Genomic DNA, 14,038 nt, shown 5'->3' on the forward strand with positions numbered 1-14,038 from the left:
AACTGCTATTGAGTGACAGAATAAGATTGGGACTGGGGATTGGCCATTTGTTTGGGCAATATGGAATTCACTGAGGAGTATGTTAGGAATAAAAGAAGTGGAAATGATCCATACAACTCTTTGTTAAGAATTTTTCTGTGAAAGGGAAGAGAGAAATAAAGTAGCCCCTGGCATGGGTGGTGGGGCAGGAAGGCTTTTTTTATTAGTGGAAAAGAATCTGGAATGTTTGTGTGTTGCTTGGGACAACCCAAAAGTGCATGCAAGGAGTATGAGAGTAGTACATAGTGGGATTTAAGCCAGGAAGTGTGTTAGGATGCATGGATGTCAGTATCAGGGAGTCAGTGTTGAGGCAGGATGATGAGTAGGAGTGACAAAGGGTATAGGCTGTGAAGATGACAGTGGCAAGGACAAGGCCATTGGTGATGGCAAGGCTAGTGATTTACCCTGCAAACAGATGGCTGAAATGAGGTGGATGGAGAGGCCTATAAAGGTAAAACCATCCAAGTATGGAGAAGCCCCAGTGTTGGAGAATCATCCACAAGAACTTGAAGTTGCCACCGGTGATGACAGGTGTAAAGATGAGGAAGAAAGTCAGCCAGCCATATCAGTCTTCAAGGAATAACCAAAGACCAACCAGGAGTCCAGTGGAAAAATGTACAGAGAACTCAGAAAATGGTAGTATCTGAGAATGTGTAATTCAAAGGAGATTGGGAATTTTAGGGTTAACAGAAGACATGGTGAGGAGCCAGCAAGGAGGAGTGAAGTGAGAATTTACCTCCAACTCTGGGCCTAATGGTTCATGAAATTCAGGAGAAAAAGCAGCTTGAACATTGTAGGATATTGTAGGATGAGCAATTCCCCATGGGCCTCCAGACTTCAGGTAGAGCAGAAAGTGAATTAATTAATAATGGAACCATTATTACAGTGGAATAATGGAACCAGATTTACAGTGAAGTGGAGGAAAATGTCTCAGAGTTATATGTCTCTGGATTTCTCAACCTGAGCACTATTGACATTTGAGGTCAGAAAATTCTATGTTGTGGAGACTGTCCTGCTCATTGTAAAACATTTAGCAGCATCCCAAGACCTCTACCCACCAGAAGCCAGTAGTACACACACACACATACACACACAGAGCCAATTTTGACGAACAAAAATATCTGCAGGTATTGCCAAATGTTATCCCTAATGACTTTGGTGCCATTCCTCTTTGATCCTATTAGGCACCAAAGCGGAGCCATGCGAGAGAACAAAAATGCATCCTTGTGAGGACCTAGTTTCTTCAATGAACATACATCAAACTTTCCTGTGGTCCAGTATTAACACTGTTTCAGAAGCAACTTAAAGAAGGCTACTTGAAGAAACCACTATTTGTTCCACATTTTCCATCAGCCCTAAACACTGGGGTAGATCTCCTAGTCTATTCAGTGCTTACAGCTAAAATTTCCCAAATACAAACATAAGCCAGAGAAATTACTATACAGGTCTCTACAAGGTCATATGAAAACCCACCATTGGGTTTTTTGAAAAGACTAGCCTTACGCCTAAAATTGCTCTGCAGATTCTGTATAAAACAGTGTGCCTCACAACTGCCTTCAGTGGAATTGTGTGAATAAATGACAGTAGGACAAGCATATTGATCTTGGCAAACAGTATACTCCTGGGCCATAGGCTGGCAGAGTGCCTGATGGTTGCACCACTACAGTACTACTATTGTGTAACCTGACTCTCCCTCTGTCAACGAACTAGTCCAATCCAGAATCACTGATTTCCAAATAACAATGTAATCACCTGTAATCTATGTGTTTAAAAAAGGAGAAGCCACACACGCACAAACACAAACACAGACCAGTTCCTTGAAGTAACCAGAATGGCAACCTCTAAGACAAATAGTCTCCTTTGGGAAGCTCATTTCACCAAGGTTAACCACTGATGGGCTGGGAGGGTCCCTTTGTATACTGGGTACCCACACTCAAAGCTAAGAATTAAAAACCCATCAACAATTTGTCTAAGAGATGGTCCTCCTCAGGACCTGCTCAGAAAGGAACAGATTTCCTAGAGAGCTGTAGTTCAGAGATGGGAACTTATGGGTAGATGACCTATGTTTATGGTGAAACCATACTTCTGCCTTTCTCAATGCCTGGAATTCATTCTGTCCTCAAGATTTCATTTAAACTCACACTTCTGACTAAGGATCAAAGCCCACAAAGGCCATATCAAGTGGACTTAGATATTCTGCAAATGCATCCTTTCCCTGTCTTTGTACCTTTATCTCCTGGTTAACTGGAGGCTCATTGAGACCCAATTCTTACAAGGGTTGAGCAAGAGAAAATGACCATGAAACCTGAGAGGTCTAGGCACTGTTAATGAGCCACTCTTCAAAGAGGCATGTGGGAGGTGAAATCACCAGCTGAAGCAAGGTCTGGGAGGCTCTGTGACCTTTACAGAGCTGTGCTCTCCAGCCCTCCATTATTCCAACTGCCTGATAGTTTTCTGGATATTTCCAGCCTGGAATCTTCCAACTTTCTCCAGAAGGACATGGCTCTGTGGCCAACAATTGCAGGACACCTAGCACCACTTTTTTTTGCATCATCTCCTTTTTCAAAAGGCGTGCTTTCCAGATGAACCCATTGGCCAAACCCTCCATTCCCCCACAGGGCCTGTAGGGTGGGGAGGAGTGCCCCTCAGCTGACTTGATTCACCAGCCCTAGAACCCCTCCCTTCCCCCACCCCGTCCTGTCTTACTTCCTTTCCCTTTGTGGGAACTGGGAGGCTGGAAAGGACATTTTTCTAAAAATAACAATTCAAAGCAAAAAGAAGAACTTTTAAATCTGAAAGTAGGATTGACCCGAAGGAGGCTAATTCAATCAGGGAGCAATCTGTTTGTGCAGAATTCCCAGGACACTTGAAAAGTTAACTGGGTTCCCTGACTTTGTCACCAGATTATGAGCAAGGGCATTTCTTTTTCCACCCATTTCTTCAATTAAACAATTTATCAACAAGTGCTTATTGACATCTTCTAGGAATCTAGGCCTTTGTTATGGATTTAGAATAGGAGACAGAAGGAATGGGAGACATTCATTCTTTTAACAAGACTTGAGTGCCTACTGTGTGTCAGGCCCTCAATCTACAAAGGCTAAGACTCCATCCTTGCTGAAGAACTCAGTCTAGTAGGAAGGGTACATAAATAGACCAGTTTCTCAACCTCACCACTGTTGGCATTTGGGGCCAGATGACCCCTTGTCATGGGACTGCCCATGTGTTGTAAGATGCTTTGCCACACCCCAACCTCTACCTACTAAAGCACCTTCCCCCAATTTGTCACAACCAAAAATGCCCCCAGATATTGCCAAATGTTTTCTGGACAACAAAATCGCTGCCCCTATCCCCCACTGAGAAACAATGATATAGACAAATATTTGCAATATAATATAATAAATATAGTAGCAGGGTTAGATACAAATTATGGGTATTGCACAAAAGAGAGCCTGAACTCAATCATGATTGCCTAAGAAGGAACTCAGAGGAGATGATTCTGAATAGGGCCTTGAAAAGAAAGTAGGATCTCAGTAGGTAGACAAGAAAGCCTATGGGTAGGGTGGTGCCATTCAGGCACCCCCCCCCAAAAAAAAAAAAATATATATATATATATAGTGTGTGTGTGTGTGCAAAAGGCAAAAAATGACAAAAGAAGTGCAGCACATGTAGGTATGAGAGATGGCCAGTGTGAGAGGCAGCCAAATTACTGGTGGCCTTGGTAACAGAAAATAGTCTTGCCTCTTTTCAGCTGAAAAATATGGGTATGAATGAAATATTTTAATCAGGACTTTGATATGAATAAAGGTTTTAATTTTTTTTTAATCCCACTGACAGAAGGACATTGCCACTACTCTAAGGAAAATTGAAATCTAGCATGGAAAAAAGACACATAGGCAATGTTACTAACCATATGGTAACATCTCATACAGATACAATAAATAGAATATGTCAGAATAATCACTATTAGTATGCTAAAAAAATTAACATCTTATGAATAATATTAATGTTATTGTTAGTATTGTGGCTTTTGTTTTTAGGAAAGTCGCCTCTGGTTCTTTCACCACCAGACTGTGGAAAGTTTTTCAAAGTCAGGATGGTGTCTGGTTTTTCTTTATGCCCTAATGCCTAGTAAAGAGTCTGGCATGTTGCAGAGCCTTGATAAATATCACTGGATGAATGATACTCTAGACTAAGGGTCAGCAAGCTTTTGTAAAGAGCCACATAGTAAATAAAAAGGTTTTGTGGGCCAAGTGATCTGTGTCCCAACAATTTAGCTCTGCCATTGTTGTGTAACTGTAGCCACAGGTTGTGTGTTAATGTATGAGCAAGACTCTGTTCCAATAAAATTTCATTTATAAAAACAGGTAGCAGGATGGATTTGGCAACTTTTGCTGCAGATAAAGATATTCTCAATGTGTTAAAGATGGGCAACTACTTAGGAATATTTTCCCCAAAATAAACGTCCCCACACATACAGGGAAGGAAATCGCTTCATCCTGACCTCAGCTAAGTGATCTGCTCTTACAGACACATGTAACCAGTAGCTCTAATAAACTTAAAGTGATAGAGCACTAGAAACAAAAGATCTAAATTAATCCCCCCCCCCCTTTTTTTTTTTTTAACTGCTAAGAAAAGAAGGCTAGTTTGGTCTGATACAACACATGTGGAGGAGAAAAATCAACCCCAGTGACTTCCAGGTTCAGAATTCATGTATGTTCACTGCCTCATTCTTGTCAGAAGTAAGCGAGGGAGATAGTCTAGGATTAGAAATGAAGCATTCATGAAGCCAAGCTAAGGTGGGACGTTTGGCATTTTATCTTGCATCACACCCAGTGCCAGGGGGCTGCAGACCCAGCAGTGTCCGTACTTAACACCAAAGCCAGGGCCACTTTAGGGTTCCACAAAGTACTGGGGAAAAATGAGTGTCCAGCACCTGACTCAACCATGTACACAAGGCAAGAAAGAATCTATTGAACTTGGATTCATTGATAAGGGGCGCCTGGACACCAGCAGCCTTGACAATGGCATTCCTTTCAATAACATTGGATCCTAAGACTCAACTCAGGAGATCTTTCAGAACCTACTTACCACTAATTTGGCAAAGAGATGTCCTAGAGTACTGTAATTTGGCTCCCAGCATAGAAATGACTTTCTAGCACAATACTAGCTATAATATTGTCTGAATCTCTTTGATACTTAAAGCTCTCAGGCCAGCTTCTTGTCTTAGCCTCCCCCTCACCCCAAGATAAAGACAATATTCAGTATTTTCTGAATATTGGGGTAATATATTAAGGGCATATATATATATATATATATATATATATATATATATATATATATATATAGGCAAGAGGAGCTGACCTGGACAATAGTTCTTCCCAGTTTGTGAAAAAGCCCAGTGTTTCTCTCTCCCTGATGAGCCTGTCACTGCATGAATAAGGGACATTTTGTAGTTGGAAAAACCTGTGTTCTTTATTGATTTCATTTTTTGTTGTAATCTTTAGGGTGGCTCCCATTCAAAGATTCCCAAGTGGCTAGATAGACAAGACAGCTTGCAGAAATGGCATCTCAAGTGGGAAACATAACAGGAATTTAGGAATCCAGTGTCAAAATCTTCCTTGAAACAATCTGAAAGAGAGAAAGGCAGAGTTAGAAAGTGCTATCAAGGTAAAATCCCAGGTTCATTCCACAACAGGACAACAATATAAGATGGTATCTTCCCACCTCCTGTCAATAGCTCCTGATTTGTTGAAGTGAACCACCGCATACTTAATGTCTTGATAAATCTGGATTATCAGACCAGCACAGCCATTTTATATAAACTGCTTTACTTAAACCTACACACCCCAAACTCACACTCAAGTGAGAGATCCTTGCTAGAAGCTTAAACAAGTCAATATGGTAATCTACATTTTCATTGAAAAGGTTTTTATGGTTGGATGGCACCCTCGAAACAGAGAAGTAATAACAGAAAAGACCCCCCACCATGCAGCTGCTTATGCTGTTCAAATGTGTGCAACCTCTTAGAGACATTAAGATTATTTTGAAAGTGCTAAATTAAAATAAATTTGACCTCAAGAGAGTCGCTGCTATGTTTTAATTTAGGAACTACCTGAAAACATAGACAGTGGGAGGCACCTTTTATTTTTTTGTCTCACACAATTTTTGGAATCAATAAGAATGAACTGGGCAGCTGGCAGGCTCAGACAGTAGAGCATGCAACTTTTGCTCTCGGGATCATGAGTTCAAGCCCCAAGTTGGGCATAGAGCTTATTTTAAAAAATAAATAAATAAAAATTTAAAAGATGGGTGGTGTTTCTAGTGATTCATCATATAAAATGTTACAATACCTAGCATCCTGTCTATACATTGCCATCTCCCCACCTTAGCCCCTAAAAACTCTTAGTTGTGCTATTTGTCCCAAGTTCCCAACAGGAAGCAATTTATCTCTCAGGGATGACCTAACTAAGGCAATATCTGGCAGTGTCCAGAGACATTTTTCCTTGTCAAGGCTGGGGACAAAGTTGTTACTACTCTACCTGTTCCCATGGGTACAGAGCAGGGGTGCTGCTAAACATCCTACAGTGTACAGGGCACATCCCCCAGCAAAGAATTATCTGGCCCCAAAGGCAATAAAGCTGAGGTTGAGTATGTATTTATTTGGATATGTGATTTATTTGAATATATGATTACTATAAACCACACCATGAAACCATCCCCCCCGCAAAAAAAAAAAAAAAAAAAAAAAAAAAAAAAAAAAAACTGAGGGCCATTTTAGACTGCATTCACAGTATCTACACTAAGAGAGTTAATATTGTTCACATATGAGGCACTGGTCTCCTGTCTTGGAGAAGTGCTGCTCAGGAGTATGGAGCAATAGGAGGCTGAGAAAGCTCTCTGGACACAGTCCATCTGCGGAAGGCCAGAACAGCTCCAAAGTCTGTCTGGATTTGGGCACTCTTTTCAGCAGAGGGCATAACATCAATTGACCTTTCTAGGAAAGATGATTGAAGATGTGAATGAGAAAGAAATCGCGGATAGACTGATGTTGCTTTGTGACCTTATGAAACTCCACAGAATACTTTAAATTCTGGAAGGGATACATTAAGCTTCCTCAGGACCAAAAAGTTGATACCAAATATAAAATAAAAGGCAGTGATTACAATACACTGGGGAGTTGTTTCTGCACATAGAAAATAATATCTAAGGTCTTGTCTGAACAATGGATCTAAAATGTTTTAATTAAAATATTTTTTATGATTATAAAAGTGATACATGTCTAGGACAATGCTGGGACTGGACCCCAGGCAGAGGTGCAGCGTATGGAAGGGCTCAAGAATGAGGAGCACTTGACACCCTCAGAAGTTGGAAAACTTCAGGTAAGTTATATGCATGTGGCAAAATGCCAGGGGAGGGAGTAGTAGGATCATGAGGACTGAGCCTGCCTAATCTGACAGCAGGAACATTTGCCTGCTGCTTGAACAGTCCTCACAATGGCTCATCTGAGACCACTGACAGTGGTTCTGTGAATGCACCAGTACCCAAAATGCAATCAGGGTAGCCCGATCAACATTGCAAACTCACTCAAAGTCACTTGAGGCCGTCTTCATCTCCCGCCTTGAAGTCTGGGCTGGGTTATTTCTCAATCACCTTGGTTCTCCTCATTTGGGCATGAAGATAGTTCTTCTTGATGGAAAATATAGGAGCAAAAAATAGAGTCGAGAGCTGTTTTTCTCCTTTCCCTCTGTCAGCACACCACCTGCCTTAAGCAGACGCCTGGGCCTCCTCATTCTTCTCTTCCCTCCAAACCAGTACCTGCTGAAGATACTTTGGATTCAGCTCTGCCCCTTTTGTAGGTCTCACTGCCTTAGGGACTTGGCCTTCCTGACTCCTCCTGATCTGTGCCTCTTCTTTGCCTTCGTCTTTGGGGATAAACATCCTCTTCCACATTTAAACATTCTTTTTCTACCAAGCCCATCAGAAAATTACTAGTCTAGTCCCTTTAGGTTTCTTAATGTGTTAGAGGAGAGCACACAACCTTGGACAAGGGGCAGGGCTTACTGTCTCTGAGCTCATTCCTCCCTTTCCATGACCTACTACCTTCTCAGCTCCTTGAAGGTCAGACTGCCAAAATCTACACCTGGCAAGGCTGTACCCATTAACCCAAGCCCATTCACTCCATTTGGAGACCCATTTTTGTTTGTCACAGCTGGGGAGGAAAGTGTTACTGTCATTGAGTGGGTAGAGAGCAGGAAGGCCGCTGAATATCCTACAGTGTACAGAACTCCTCCCCCCAGCAAAAGGTTATCTGGGCCTAAAGTCAATAAAGCTGAGGTTGAGACCGGAAAGGAAGGAGTATCCAAAACTGGAATCATGTACAGAAATACATAAAGGAACTAGGGAGATAACCAGTGCCCAAATGGTAACCAAATGTAGTTCAAGCTAGGTGAGTCATGGGTACAGTAATATTATCCCAATCTGTGTGATGGAGGGTTTCAGGAACCAAGCAAGGAATGATTCTGTGTCCCATGGGGGAAACCAGTAAGTGTTAAGGAAAGTTAGATTTGTGTGGGGGGTAGGGAGCAAGGTGAAAGGCAGCTTTGCAGGCCCAGGTTTAAGGCTCTATCTGACACAGAGTTATTAAAATTATCAGAATGGAAAGGGATGCCTGGATGGCTCGGTTGGTTAAGCATATGCCCTCGGCTCAGGTCATAATCCCAGGGTCCTGGGATCACGTTCACATGGGGGTCCTTGCTTAGCGGGAGTCTGCTTCTCCCTCTGTCTCTGTCCCCCCTTATGCTAGCTTGTTTTCTCTCTCTCTCTCGCTCTCTGACAAATTAATAAATACAAACTTTCAAAAAATTATCAGGGTAGGAGAAGGGGAAAATTTTCCTACTACCAGGAATTTGAGTCAAAATTACCTCAATCACCCCATGACTGTGGCCATAAAAAGCACTCCCAATATTCTTTAATGTTTCTGTGATTCCTGAGAAGGTTATGTCCCACAGATACCTCAGCCTCTAGTTCCTTCATATCCTGAAAAGAGGCTTATCATACATCCTAATCTCACAACATCGAGAGCTCTCCCCTATGCCCAAAGAAATCCATCGATCAGATCAGGACTTACATGTTTAGAAACCATGCAGACATTTCTGTGGAGTCACTGAAAATCCCCAAGCATTATCTGCCTCTCACTGCCTCCTTGCTCCCTCTCCACTAGCCGTCTCGCATCAGCATCTCCTCCAATCTTTACAGGACCCTCTGGAAGCTCCAAATTCTTCTTTTTCATTCAGAACAGCTTTGAGAGATAACTCCTTGATATTGAGAGCTGGTCAGTACCAGCTCTGTGCCATTGGCCCAGTTACTTACCCTCTCTTAATCTCAGTCCCTCTAACTATAAAATGGGAATTTTCAAAAATGAAAAAGCAAACTACAAATAAGAATGTGGTTTTTTTTTTCCTAGAGAAAATTAAAAATTAAAAAGCAAAACAAAAAAATGGAAATGTTCATAATACCCACTCTGAGGTTGATGAAAACTTCTAAAAATGCTAGCACAGCATCAGGCACATAGTAAGCACTCAGTGAATGTAAGCCATTATTATCCTTAATATGAGTTCCTAAAGCCATGTGTTCTTGACAACCATTACCCATCCTAAAGGCCAAGGAAATTGCTTTTCCAAGCGAGTAAAGAAATATTTCTCTACTTGTTACCTGGAGAATGAGGAACCCTCACAATACCTGACAAGGCACTGAAAATTTAAATTAACTAGGTTTCTATGTGTGTGTGTCTCTCTCCCTCTTCCTCTGTCCCTCCTTCCTTCCTTCCCTCTTTCCCTCTGTCTCCCACCATACCTCTCTCTCTCAATCTCACTCTCTTTCTCTCTCTCAATCTCTCTTCCTCCTCCTCCCTCCTTCTTTCTCTCTCTCTCTCTCCAGCTCTTTCTCACCACCCACCCCCCGTCTGCCTTTCTCTGTCCCCTCTTTCACTCTCTCTCTGGCAGATCATTCTCTTACCTTGGGACTGGACTCCTCGTTTCCATGTACCTACAACAGCAGCTCCCCCAGGTCCTTGATGCTGTGCCATCTGGGCTTAGCTTTGCTCTTCTTTTGGCAACCTTGCCAACACTGTCTGATGAAGACCCCAGGCTGCTTCTTCAAAGTCCCAAGGCTAAACACAGCGACTCAGTTTAAATGAGGTGTCCACACCTGGTCTGCTTAGCTGTGGCAAAAGGACAGGACCATCTAACACAACTTGGCCCTGAGCCTACCAGTTAGCAGAGAAATGGGAATGCATGCAAGCAAAGGATGTGGCTGACAACGCACTTACATTTATCAAAACAAGAGTCCTGGTCCAAGCTGACATGTGCCTGCTGGGCACACAGAGCTGGGCTCTAGAGGAAGCCACCCCAGGCTTCAGTGACATATCAGCCTCTGGGTTTCCCCAGTGGTTCCGAGTTTACACATATTCTCCTGCCATGACCAGAACTGGATCAGGCACTGAGGGGTCAAAACCTAGTGCAAGACATCAGTGCCATTCACTAAACAGGCAAGCATGTGAAAGGAAGGAAGGCTTTTAACCTCCAAACCAAAGTGTGTCACCCCCTTAGAATTCCTTCCTCTGTAGCATTTCCCAAACAATATTTGAAGAAGCACAGATATCCTTGAGTCATCTCCAAGTGTTTCTCAACTCACTTCCTTTAAAGGACCCATTCACAGATAGGCTTCAAAATCCCTGCAAGGTCTATCTTCTTGAAAGAGTTGTGCACATTAGCACACAAAAGTTCTGAAAAGTCTGCAGGAACAAACCCAGCATTGTCAAACTATTTTTGATGAAAGAACTATTTTTTTAAAAGATTTTCTTTATTTATCTGAAAGAGAGAGAGAGCATGAGGTGGGGGAGGTCAGTAGGAGAAGCAGACTCTCCTCTCAACAGGGTGCCCAATGATGGACTCAATTCTAGGACTCCAGGATTATGATCTGAGCCATAGGCAGTTGCTTAACCAGCTGAGCAACCCAGGTACCCCAAGAAATCTTTTTTAAATAGAACATCTATTAACATCAAATAACATAACAGTTTGGGTAAAGCTACCCAGTAGTGTTCAGTTTTATTCTGCCTTCTTCTGAGGGGCTGATTATGTTCCTATATAATCCACCTTAATATACTGTAAGCTCTTTGAGGGCACAGAACACTGAATCTTACCTGGCTTTGCTTCCCTGCACTGCTTGGCTTCTCCAGCAAAACCCATTGCAGACTGTACCTCCTTCTTTGAACTCCCTTTTCTATCTCACTTGGCTTTTACCTTCAGTGGCTTCATATCTTACTCCATACTCTGATATTCTGCCCCCAAATTTATTCCTCACCATCTCCTTTTCTCCTTGAGAAACAGGGTGCACACATCGTCCAACAGCTGCCCCATCTACATGTTCTCTCACTCCTGCTTTGGTCCTGCAGCTCCCTATTCACTGATCATGTAATGGGCCCCCTATTCTGGCAGGGATATGCCCCTGGGATTGGGGGTATAAGGAGGAATGAGCCTCATTCCTTATGAGTTCCCAGTCTGAACAGGGTGTCAGGATATGTAAACATTAAGGACAGTGTGACTGGTGACGGATAAAGATCCACAGGCTGCCGGGAGCAAACAGAAAAGGGAAGCATGAGCCAGCGTGGAGGGATGAGGGAAACCCATTTATCGAGAGGAGGCCTGGGGTGAATGAAGCCTCAAACAAATAGTAGGAAGGGAGTAGGGCTCCAGTGTGAGGGAGGCAGCTGAAGCAGTCCAGTCAATGTACACGGAAAACCAAGAGCAGTTTGATGTTGCTGCAGTCCCATATTGGATGCAGGGAGGAATAGAGAGGAGCCCTAAAAGACTGGCCCAGGTAGGGTCTTGTCAGACGCAATGAGGACTCTGCACTTGTTGGTATAGATTGTGAGCTCCACTGGTGGGTTTACTCACACTGGTGACTTCTTTAGTGCATATCTTAGATCACTTGTGCAGCTGCGTCGAGCCAGGTGGTGAATCCAGAGGGAAACCAAATCCTGAGCAGATGGGGAGAAGAGACAGGACAATGGATATTTATGAGGGAAATCAGTTGTACTTCACTGAGCTTCTCTAACTGGATGCTGCCTGTCATGCCTCATTGTTTATTTACTCAGAATCACCATCTTTTCACCCAAACATCTCTCCCCATCTGTTTTCCCATTTTTTTTTTGTTTTTTCAAGTCTCCAGGCCAAGAACCTTAAGGCTACTTTTGATTCCTCCTTTTCCATGTCCCATTAGTCCTTCCTTCATCCATGTCCTCTGTCTCTGTCCCTCCCTCTCCATCCAGTGGCCTCCTCCCTAGCCCAGCCTGCAGCATACTGGAATATTGGTCCTGTAGTCTCCTGTTAGGCCCCCTTGTCAGTATCCCCACTATAAGTCACTCTCAAAGCAATGACACACATTTTTCTTTTGCCTTGCATGACATGGCCCTTAGACATATTTACACTTCTCTCTCCGTAAATCTTTGATTTCAGCCAAACCCATCTTCTCAGTTCCCCACCCCTGCAATTGTACTGTTTCCCTATCCAGAGTGCTGTCCTCTCTCTCTGCTTGGACCTGAAGCCTAACCCGTTGCCACCTTCTTGGGAAGACTTTCCTCTGAACAGTTGTATCTGTACCTTCTGCTCCTTCTTCTTGGACCCTGACCATGTACTTTCCATGTACTTTCCTGAAATTTACCTCTATGTTTAGGTCTTATTTTGCCAGCTAAACAGCAAACCCTGAAAGAAGAGAGAGTTTATTCTTTGTTTTGGCCCCTCTTCCTCTAATATACACAGAAGGGGCATATTAATGTTGCTGATAAGAGACTTTATGCTCTTACTCACTCTCTAGTCCACTATTAGCCAACCATGCTCTCCCATGAGTGGAGTGATTTTCTGAGATTCCAACAGTGGGGAAGTGACTCAGGCAATAGGGAGAATCTGGCTCATTGACTTTTTCTATAATCTCTGTAAGTACTAGAATTTTTAGTTCTCTAATTTGCTACAAAATAACCCAAACCTGATCCAACAAATAGCAGCTCTCAGGAGATTATAGACTGTGAGGTACTGGGCTCTAAGTGTGTTCTAAAATCATGATAAAACTTAGTGAAGATTTTTCTACCTTGTAATACTCTCCCATCATACTAAATGTTCAAAAGAAACAAAAAGTAGAATCAGACCAATAAATACAAAGAACAAACTGATGGTTGCCAGACGGGAGGGGGCTGGAGGGTGGGGCAAAATGGTGAAAGGGAGTAGGAGATATAGGCCTATACTTGTAGTAAACATAACATAACATATAGAGAAGTTGAATCACTATGTTGTATACCTGAAACAAATGTAACTGTCAACTATATGTAAATTAAAATTTTTAAATAAAAAATAAAATATTCATCCTTTTTTCCCTACAAGAATCTGATTCAAGTAGCATGAGGACAATATTTTAAGCATTATTCCAGATCCTTTTGCTTTCATTACATCACATTGTGATTATATGTCTTCACAATTTTAGCAAAGCTGAGATGACTGTGTTTAACTTATTCATGTCTGCAGATTTAACTGGAGCCAGCTTGTTCAAAGTTATAATATAAACTGTAAATCAGATAATGGGATCTATTGAGCTACATTTAACTAGGTAACTAATAAATATTTGTTGAATATACTTTTAGAAACATTAAACTTAAACTTTCATACAGTCTCACGAGTTGGTTTCAACCACATTCAATATGAGAAAACTGAAGGTAATAGGATATACCTTGCCTACGACTACACAGGCAATAAATGAAGCAGGATTAGAACCCTGCTCCATCTAGCTCCAAGTCTTGCTCTTGACTGTCTTCTGATAGGCAACCAAAAGAAAAGACCCAGATTCAAATCTTCCCTTCATCTTCAAGTGAACTTAGTAGAAAGAGCTGAAGTGTGTCTCTGCACAGAGCTGCAAAACCACAAAGATGTCAACTTACAGACTCTGAGTGGGA

The 14,038-nt window shown here is 42.3% G+C and overlaps 1 long non-coding RNA gene across 4 annotated transcripts in view; it reads right to left on the bottom strand.

Moving 5' to 3' along the window:
* Positions 1-5,530: 5,530 nt before the first annotated feature.
* LOC116589055 overlaps positions 5,531-14,038 on the bottom strand; it is a 37,176-nt gene continuing 28,668 nt past the window's right edge. For 3 of the 4 annotated variants that reach the window (XR_004285158.1, XR_004285157.1, XR_004285159.1), the window contains 3 exons: positions 10,054-12,076; positions 7,624-7,725; positions 5,531-5,667 (listed from right to left, as the gene is read on the bottom strand). This is a non-coding gene — a long non-coding RNA (uncharacterized LOC116589055). Of the gene's footprint in view, positions 5,668-7,623; positions 7,726-10,053; positions 13,181-14,038 lie in introns of those variants that run through there. The other variant, XR_004285156.1, reaches the window with a different exon arrangement.

This window comes from Mustela erminea, chromosome 4 (assembly GCF_009829155.1).
Source record: "Mustela erminea isolate mMusErm1 chromosome 4, mMusErm1.Pri, whole genome shotgun sequence".
In the NCBI taxonomy this organism is placed as follows: Eukaryota; Metazoa; Chordata; class Mammalia; order Carnivora; family Mustelidae; genus Mustela; species Mustela erminea.